This window comes from Silene latifolia, chromosome 3 (genome assembly GCF_048544455.1).
Source record: "Silene latifolia isolate original U9 population chromosome 3, ASM4854445v1, whole genome shotgun sequence".
In the NCBI taxonomy this organism is placed as follows: domain Eukaryota; kingdom Viridiplantae; phylum Streptophyta; class Magnoliopsida; order Caryophyllales; family Caryophyllaceae; genus Silene; species Silene latifolia.
The window spans coordinates 100,683,984-100,694,458 of NC_133528.1; the positions used below are offsets into that span (position 1 = coordinate 100,683,984).

The following is a 10,475-nucleotide window of genomic DNA, read 5'->3' on the forward strand; positions in this document are numbered from 1 at the left end:
CGAAGGCTTGTTCATTTTGATTATAAAGATCTTCAATAGACCTTTGCACATTGTGTTCTTCATGGTGGTGACTTGAGTCAAGATGGTCACCAAAGCCTTGGTCTAAGGTCATAGCATTACCAATATAAGGATTGACTAATCCTTCAAATTCATCATCCCATAGATCACAAACTTCATCTACTTCCTCCCCAATGATGTCATGAGTTGACAAGAGCAACTCCTCTTTCTTGTTGTCATGGCCAATGAGGCCTTATTCATTACTTGTCATGATTGGTGGTGAGCTATTCAAGCTCTCATTCTTGTTGGAATTTTCTTGCTCTCCGGATAGAGCATCTTGAGGATTATCCACTTTCTTCTTCCATATGGGTGGTGATTCTTTACCCATATCTTGATCTTTGCATTGAGATGCCAACTTCTTCTTATCACTTTCTCGGCTATAATGATCAATCTTGAAACATGGTTCATGTAGTTGGGGAGCTCTCATTGTCTTGTCAAGATTAAAGGTCATTGTCTCATCCCCTACTTCAACTGCGAGCTCTCCATGTTTCACATCAATTACCGCTCCCGCGGTGTGCAAGAATGGTCTTCCTAAGATGATAGGAATGTTGGAATCCTCCTCCATGTCTACGATGTCAAAGTCTACCGGGATGAAGAATTTGCCAATTCTCACAGGCACATCCTCCCATACCCCTAAAGGTATCTTTGTTGACCAATCCGCCATTTGAAGAGTAATATTAGTGCACTTGAGCTCTCCCATTCCTAGCCTTTTTCGCACCGAGTATGGCATGACACTTACACTTGCTCCAAGGTCACATAAAGCTTTGTTGATTGTAGTGTCGCCAATGGTGCAAGGAATAGAGAAGCTTACCGGATCTTTGAGTTTTGGAGGTGAACTTCCTTGAAGAATATAGCACTACTCACTTTAGTGAATGCAATAGTCTCTAGCCTCCGGATGGATTTCTTCTTGGTAAGAATATCTTTCATGTACTTTGCATAGGCCGGAACATGATTGATCAATTCCGTGAATGGGATTGAGACTTCTAGGTTCTTCACAATCTCCATGAACTTTCCAAGTTGTTCATCAAACTTAGGCTTAGCTTGACGATTTGGGAATGGAAGTCTAATCACAATAGGCTCTTCGTATTTAGCCTTTTCTTCATTCTTCTTCTTCGAAACTTCATTGGTGGTGGGTTCTTCTTCCTTAGAGTTCTCAACTTGCAGTGTAAACTATGGGGACAGGCACAAATTGGAATAAACCTGAAACAGGCAAAAGAGTAATTTTTAGGAAATGTAATGAACTTGGGGATTTTTGTAAAAATAGTAAATAGCCTTGAAAATTTATAAAACTTGGTGATAATTTAGTTAGAAGAATAAACTAAAACTGTGCCAAATCTCAGGATTTTATACACACTCTAAGTAAGTTTAATAAATAGAAAACCAGACTGAAATAGATGAAATCTCAGACAGCTTCCTTAAGGATTCTTGTGGTTTTTTTTGTGATATTTTTTGGACACAAATAGGGATATAATTATTAAATTCACTCTCAAGCAAGCACAGAGTTTAAACTTAATAATTTAGGAAGGCTAAGACTGAATTGTTCAAGCAAGCACAGAATCAATTCAAGCTTAACCAGACAATGCACTTAAAACAGCTCAAGCAAGCACAGAGCTATTCTAAGTAGCACCACAGATCCTTAATCACCTTCTAAGCAAGCACAAGAAGATATTAAGTCTGACTTACAACTAAGACTTGGCAAAGTTAATAAGATTTGTAAATTTTGAGAGAAATCTCAAGGTTTTTCATTAATCAAAGTCTGAGTAAAACAGACTGAGAAAGGGTCCTTATATAGACCTTTCTGTGAAGTGCTCAGTACATGATAAACCCTAGACAACTCCATCTAAGGGCCAGGATTAAACTTAGAAAGCAAACAAGAGTGGTGGACTTATTTTACAACGGATACAAAAGAAATTCAGGCAAACTGAACAAGAACAAAAGAGCTGCAGGTTGATAGTGACATGTTGTCCTTGGCTGCTGAAATCTTTGGCTGTTTGTTGGAGGTCAAATGGCTTTGGTGCAGGCATCTTCTGTGGCTCAAGGCTCTATAAAATGAGTGCTTAACAGGCCAAGTTCTTCTTTGTTGAGATTTTTTCCCTTGTTTGGCCAAAAATGGCAACTTTACTTTATCTGATTTACCCTCCTGCAACTATCTTTCAGTCTGAATTTTTGTGCAATGCTTTAGGAATTTGACCTGGCTCCTTAGGATTAATTTGTGACTAGTTGAACAAGGATTCAGCTGGCCAAGGTGGCTGCTGGTGGCCAGCCTGGCTGTTGTTCTTATGGCATGATGAGACTGTGCTGACAAATAAGGTTGCCTGAGTGTTGTTTCTGGTTTGTTTTGTGTCTGGTATCCCTGGTTCAGCATGGGTGTGCTTTGCTTGCACCTGATCAGCATCCAAAAGATTGTTGACCTGGTTATCAGCTCCTGCTGCAACCCCCCCTGGTTGAACATGGCTTGACCTCAAGCCTGGGTCCTGCTCCCCCTCAGAATCTTCATAGAATGGACATAGATCACCCACATTGAATGTTCTATGAACCCCATACTCCCCTGGCAAGTAAATTCTAAAAGCATTTAGACCAATTCTTTCCAAGACTTCAAATGGTCCATCTGCTCTAGGCATAAGCTTGTTCTTTCTTTTGGAAGGGAACCTCGCTTTCCTGAGGTGTAGCCAAACCAGATCTCCTGCCTTAAATTCCTTCTTTTTTCTAGGCTTCTTGGATTTTTTCTTGTACAGCTCATTGGACCTTTCAATTTGTTTCCTTACAGTTTGATGCAGCTTCAGCAGTTGTTCAGCTGTTCTTTTAGCATTAGGACTGATCTCTTCCCTTTGGAACAGAAGACAAGTCCCAGGGCATAAGTGGATTAACCCCATAGACTATCTCAAAAGGACAGTGACCAGTTGCAGTATATGGTGCTTTGTTGAATGCAAATTCAGCTGGAGCTAGCTTTAAATCCCAATCCTTCAAGGTTTTGCTAACTAGGCACCTTAAAATTCTCCCCAAAGTTTTGTTAGTGACCTCAGTTTGGCCATCTGTCTGTGGATGATGAGAGGTACTGAACAAAAGCTTTGTCTTCAGTAGTTTCCACAGGGTCTTCCAAAAGTAGCTCATAAACTTTGCATCCCTGTCAGATACAATTGTCTTAGGAACCCCATGAAGTCTCACAATCTCCTTAAGATATAGCTCAGTAACACTAGCAACATCCTCAGTTTTCTTGCAGGCTATGAAGTGAGCCATCTTACTGAACCTATCCACAACCACCATGATTGAGTCTTTGCCTCTCTGTGTCCTAGGTAGTGCCACAATGAAATCAAGGCTCACATCTTCCCAAGGTTTATCAGGGATAGGTAGTGGAGTGTAGAGGCCTGTTTGGAAGAAGCTCTTGGCTTTCTGGCATGTTGAACACCTCCTAAGGACTACTTGAACATCTCCCATCATTCTAGGCCAATAAAACTGGTCCTGTAAGATCTCTAGGGTCTTATGAACACCAAAATGTCCCCCTAATCCTCCTGAATGGACTTCCCTGATCAGTAAATCCCTGTAGGATCCCCCTGGCACACACAACTTATTACCATGAAACAGAAACCCTTCTTGTAGCATATATTTCTTACCCTGAGACGAGCCTCCTTCTGTGAGAACAATCTACTCCTCAGAGAAGTCAGGGTCCTCCTTATACATCTCTTTCATGAATTCAAACCCAAGGACCTTGTTACTTATGACAGTCAACAAAGAATGCCTCCTTGACAGGGTATCAACAACCACATTCTGCTTCCCTTCTTTATATTTGCTTGAAAAGTTGAAGACTTGTAGGAATTCTACCCACTCAGCATGTCTATGGCTTAGCTTGTGTTGGCCATTGATGTATTTCAGGGCCTCATGATCAGAATGCAACACATATGTCTTAGGCTTCAAGTAGTGACTCCAATGTGTAAGAGCCCTTATGATTGCATAGAACTCCTTGTCATAAGTTGAATATTTAAGCTTGGCTCCATTTAACTTCTCACTGAAATAGGCCACAGGTCTCTGGCCTTGGATTAGGACAGCTCCTATTCCAACTCCACTGGCATCACACTCTACCTCAAATAGTTGTTCAAAGTCAGGCAGTTTTAGAATGGGAGTCTCACACATCAACTTCTTGATCTTCTCAAAGGACTACTGAGAAGCTTCAGTCCACTGGAAGTCTCCCTTTCTCATGCACTCAGTAATTGGTGCAACAATTGAGCTGAAATTCTTAATGAACCTCCTGTAGAAAGATGCTAAACCATGAAATCCCCTTACTTATATGATTGTTTGTGGGACTGGCCATGTTTGCATAGCCTTAATTTTCTCCTGATCAACTGATATCCCTCTTCCTGATATAATATACCCCAGAAATGCTATCTCATTTACCATGAAGGTACATTTCTCAAGCTTCCCATACAGCTTCTGTTCCCTGAGTATTTTAAAGATTGCCTCCAAATGTAATATATGCTCAGATGGACTGCTGCTGTAAATGAGTATGTCATCAAAGTACACTACAGCAAACTTTCCAAGGCAAGGCCTTAGAACTTCAGTCATGAGCTTTATGAAAATGCTTGGAGCATTAGATAACCCAAATGGCATGACAAGCCACTCATACAGGCCATGTTTGGTTTTAAAAGCTGTTTTCCATTCATCATCTTCTCTTATTCTCACCTGATGATATCCTTGCCTGAGATCTATCTTAGAAAAGATCTGAGCCCTACTGAGCTCATCCAACATGTCATCTAGTCTTGGAATAGGGAACCTATACTTGACTGTGATGTTGTTTATAGCCCTGCTATCAGTACACATTCTCCAAGTTCCATCTTTCTTAGGCACTAGCAAGGCAGGCACTGCACATGGACTCAATGATTCCCTCACAAATCCCTTTGTCATTAACTCTTCAATCTGATGCTGTAGTTCCTTGGTTTCTGTGGGATCACATCTGTAATCTGGCCTGTTAGGAAGTACAGAACCAGGTACAAGGTCTATGTGATGTTCAATTCCTCTCAGAGGTGGCAAACCATTAGGTAACTCAGCTGGAAAAACCTCCTTGTATCTCTGAATCAGGGGTTGAACCTCTGCAGGCACATCATTGTTCTCCTCAGTGTTAGTTTCCCTTGATAGGAGGAACAACACAGGTTGCTCTTGCCTTAGCTCCTTGATCATAGCTGCCTCAGTTAGAAACAGCACTCCATTAACCTCCTCAGGCATGTTAGGACTTCCATAACCTCTCTGGTTTGGTGGTAAGGGAGTCAAGGTGACCTTCCTCCCATTGTGCTTGAAAACATAGACATTTTCCTTCCCCTGGTGAGTGGTATTCCTGTCAAACTCCCAGGGTCTTCCTAGCAATAGATGGCAGGCATCCATGGGGACCACATCACACAGCACTTCATCCTTGTACACTTTCCCAATTGAAAAAGGAACAATGCACTGCTTGTCAACTCTTACTTCAGATCCTTTGCTTAACCATCTCAGCTTGTATGGATTGGGGTGCTCCTGAGTAGGCAAGCTCAGTTTGCTAACCATGATGGTGGAAGCTACATTGGTACAACTACCTTCATCAATGATCAAATTACACACTCTCCCTTGGACAGTGCACCTGCTCCTGAATATCATGGACCTCTGATCAGCTTCTAGAGGAGCTGGTTGAGAGTGCATAACCCTCCATAGGACCAAACTGTGCCCTATGTCAGGGTGGGCCACAACTTGTCCTTGATCAGTTTCCCCCTCAGCTTCCATCTCTGCTGGGACCAGTGTCTCTTCTACCTCATACTCAACTAGACCTTCCCTTTCTCATTCTTCAATCTCCATAGCTGTGAGAGCTCTGTTAGAAGGACAGTCCTTCTTGAAATGGCCAAAGCCCTGGCATTGGAAGCACTTGACCTTATCTCTGGATAAAGGTGGGTTGGTTTTGGGATACATGGGTGCCTTCCCTTTGTCTACTGTGGGTTAGGTAGCTTGTTTAGGTACCTCAGTAATTTTGACACCAGTATAAGGCTTAAACGTTGTTCTGGTGGGAAATTTGGGTGTTGCAGGCTTCACCTTCCCTAGTTTTTCAATTCTTAAGGCTAGGTTAACTGCCTCATCAAATGACCAGACTTGTTGCATTCTTACCCTGCTAGCTATCTTAGGGTCCAAACCTTCAATGAACCTAGCAATCTTTTGCTCAGGTTTTTCAGTGACCTCACATTGTAGGGTTAGTTGTTCAAAGCTCCTAAGGTAGGCCTCAACAGATAGCTGCTCTTGTCTCAACTGGGTTAGTTTAATAAAAATATCCTGGGCGTAGTCTTTGGCTATGAACTTCTCTTTTAACTTCTTTTTTAACTTAAGCCAAGACCTGACTGGTTCTTTTCCATCTCTAATACTTTGGTGTTTCGTACTCTCATACCAAAGAGAGCATAGCCTTTGAGTTTTAAAATAGCAACTTTAAAAGCTTTTCTGTCATCATAATTTTCAAACTCAAAGACTCTCTCAACAGACCTAAGCCAGTCTAACAAGTCCTCAGGATTTAGACTACCATGGAAATCAGGGATCTCTACTTTAACATCCTTATCTCTAGCCAAGTAGTTACCTTCTTCCATCATGGATGCTTCTGATTCTGAGTTGAGCTCTTCTTCATCCTGATGGTGTGGTTGACCCCTTCCTGCTCCAAAGATACCTCTACCCCTGCCTCTTCCTCTGTAGGGTGGTGGCCTCCCTCTTTCTCGAGTGGGAATTTTTGCCATTACAGTGTTCACAGCTTCCAGGGTCACATTAACCAGGTTGGTTAACTGATCCATCTTTGCTTCCATTCCTGCTAATCTCTCTTCACTCATTGGGTTGTTTTTGTAGTTTTGATGTAGCTGGGAAAATGAACTCACTTTACTCTCACTCAGGACTAACACAATATAGGATTGTGTTCTGAACCTAAGCTCTGATAACCAGAATTTGCAGTGTAAACTATGGGGACAAGCACAAATTGGAATAAACCTGAAACAGGCAAAAGAGTAATTTTCAGGAAATGTAATGATCTTGGGGATTTTTGTAAAAATAGTAAATAGCCTTGAAAATTTATGAAACTTGGTGATAATTTAGTTAGAAGAGTAAACTAAAACTGTGCCAAATCTCAGGATTTTATACACACTCTAAGTAAGTTTAATAAATAGAAAACCAGACTGAAATAGATGAAATCTCAGACAGCTTCCTTAAGGATTCTTGTGGTTTTTTTTGTGATATTTTCTGGACACAAATAGGGATATAATTATTAAATTCACTCTCAAGCAAGCACAGAGGTTAAACTTAATAATTTAGGAAGGCTAAGACTGAATTGTTCAAGCAAGCACAGAATCAATTCCAGCTTAGCCAGACAATGCACTTAAAACAGCTCAAGCAAGCACGGAGCTATTCTAAGTAGCACCACAGATCCTTAATCACCTTCTATGCAAGCACAAGAAGATATTAAGTCTGACTTACAACTAAGACTTGGCAAAGTTAATACGATTTGTAAATTTTGAGAGAAATCTCAAGGTTTTTCATTAATCAAAGTCTGAGTAAAACAGACTGAGAAAGGGTCCTTATATAGACCTTTCTGTGAAGTGCTCAGTACATGATAAACCCTAGACAACTCCATCTAAGGGCCAGGATTAAACTTAGGAAGCAAACAAGAGTGGTGGACTTATTTTACAACGGATACAAAAGAAATTAAGGCAAACTGAACAAGAACAAAAGAGCTGCAGGTTGATAGTGACATGTTGTCCTTGGCTGCTGAAATCTTTGGCTGGTTGTTGGAGGTCAAATGGCTTTGGTGCAGGCATCTTCTGTGGCTCAAGGCTCTATAAAATGAGTGCTTAACAGGCCAAGTTCTTCTTTGTTGAGTTTTTTTCCCTTGTTTGGCCAAAAATGGCAACTTTACTTTATCTGATTTACCCTCCTGCAACTATCTTTTAGTCTGAATTTTTGTGCAATGCTTTAGGAATTTGACCTGGCTCCTTAGGATTAAATTGTGACTAGTTGAACAAGGATTCAGCTGGCCAAGGTAGCTGCTGGTGGCCAGCCTGGCTGCTGTTCTTGTGGCCTGATGAGACTGTGCTGACAAATAAGGTTGCTTGAGTGTTGTTTCTGGTTTGTTTTGTGTCTGGTATCCTTGGTTCAGCATGGGTGTGCACTGTCCTCTAGAAGCTGATCAGAGGTCCATGATATTCAGGAGCAGGTGCACTGTCCAAGGGAGAGTGTGTAATTTGATCATTGATGAAGGTAGTTGTACCAATGTAGCTTCCACCATCATGGTTAGCAAACTGAGCTTGCCTACTCAGGAGCACCCCAATCCATACAAGCTGAGATGGTTAAGCAAAGGATCTGAAGTAAGAGTTGACAAGCAGTGCATTGTTGCCAAGGTAGCTGCTCGTGGCCAGCCTGGCTGCTGTTCTTGTGGCCTGATGAGACTGTGCTGACAAATAAGGTTGCTTGAGTGTTGTTTCTGGTTTGTTTTGTGTCTGGTATCCCTGGTTCAGCATGGGTGTGCTTTGCTTGCACCTGATCAGCTTCCAAAAGATTGTTGACCTGGTTATCAGCTCCTGCTGCACAACTTTTTGATTGTCACTAGCATCCATAATGTCTTCCTCAATTGGCTTCTTTGGCCCTTCATATCTTGTACCACTTCTCAAATGGATGGCACTCACCGACTCATGTCTTGGGGGATTACTTTGAGGTGGTAATTGCCCCTTTTGTCTTTGAGAGCTAGAAGATGCTAATTGAGACATTTGGGTTTCCAACATTTTGGTGTGGGCTAGTATGTTGTTGATGGTGATGTCTTTGGCTTGGCTATCTTTTTGCATTTGGGTGAAAAATTCTTGTTGGTTCTTTTGCATTTATAGGACGGCTTTTTGAACATCAAAGCCTTGGTCATTTGGTTGATTGTATGTAGGTTGATTTTGATAACCTTGGCTTTGGTTGTAAAAGGGTCTTTGAGCTTGATTTCTCAATGGAGGTGGGATGTATGTTGGTTGAGGGTTTTGAACATTTTGGCTTTTGTATGAAAGGTTGGGATGGAATTTGGTATTCTCATTGTAATAGTTAGAATAAAGGGTGCCACTCTTGTATGCTTGAAAAGCATTCACTTGTTCCCCTACATTCACTTTGGTCATGTCCCAAAGTTCCACAACTCTCACATACTCCACGTGGAATTGAGGATGATGCAACCATAGCATTAACATGTTGTTTAGGTGATTTGGAAGCTTCTTCAAGCTTAGCCATGGCCTTCTCAAACATTAAATTGATGGTGTCAATATGAGCACTTAGTTGAGCACCCAATTATGTGATGGAATCTACCTCATGTTTTCCTCCTCTAGTAGCCATCCCAGGTCTACTATATTGTGAATTATAAACCGCCATTTCTTCAATTTTGGCTCATGTTTGATTTTCATCAACTTCGGTAAACATACCATTGGATCCTATATTGAGGATATTGCGGGAATCTTCATATAGACCGTTCCAAAATTGTTGCACAAGGAACCACTCGCTAAGTCCATGGTGTGGACAAGAACGACAAGTGTCCTTAAATATCTCCCATGCTTCATACAATGATTCCTCATCCCTTTGTTTGAACCCGGTGATTTGGGCTCTCAACATATTAGTCTTCTCCGGAGGATATAATTTCTTGTAGAAAGCAAGTGCCAACTTCTTCCATGAATCAATACAAAGAGTAATCTTGTCTAGACTTTTCAACCATTGCTTTGCGGTACCAATCAAAGAAAAAGGAAATAAGACCCATCGGATTTGGTCTTGAGTAACTCTGGTTTGAGAAATCGCATCACAATAGTCATAAAAAGTCTCCATATGTGAGTGAGGGTCTTCACTAGGCATCCCTCCAAATTGACTTCTCTCAACTAGTTGTATGAATGCGAATTTGGCATTGAAATTACTGGTTAAATGTGGTGGTGTAGGAGTTCCATTTGGTAGGTTCTCCTCGGTTGGTACGGAATGTGATGAGAATTTAGGCATTGTGAGTTGATTTTGTGGTGGGTTTTGTATTTTGTTGTCCTCTCCTTCTCTTGCAAAAGGGTTGGTAAACTCAATGTTATTTGGTTGAATGTCCACAATTTCCCCGATACCTCTTAAAGTACCTCTAGCAAGTCTTCTATTGTTGGTTAAGGTTCTTTCAATTTCAAGAACAATGGGTAACAAGTTACCTTGTGATCTTATAGACATGCAAAATATCAAACAACTCGAAAACAATTAGAACAACCTTGAGGAGATTGACTTCCCCAAGGTAAAGAAAGACACAACTAAAAATAATTAATGAAAATCAAATCAAGTTAACACCGTCCCCGGCAATGGCGCTATTTTTGGTGCGGTATAGAACTCGTCGTCAAAAGCTACGAACCAAAATAATATTTATAACTTTACAAACTACTCTTAGCAAAGAGGCAAGTAAAGGT

At 41.1% G+C, this 10,475-nt stretch overlaps 1 non-coding gene across 1 annotated transcript; it reads left to right on the forward strand.

Moving 5' to 3' along the window:
- Window positions 1-9,559: 9,559 nt before the first annotated feature.
- LOC141650283 (small nucleolar RNA R71) lies at window positions 9,560-9,666 on the forward strand. Its single transcript, XR_012546325.1, has one exon. It is a non-coding gene; the product is annotated as a small nucleolar RNA R71 (small nucleolar RNA).
- The last annotated feature ends 809 nt before the right edge of the window (window positions 9,667-10,475 follow it).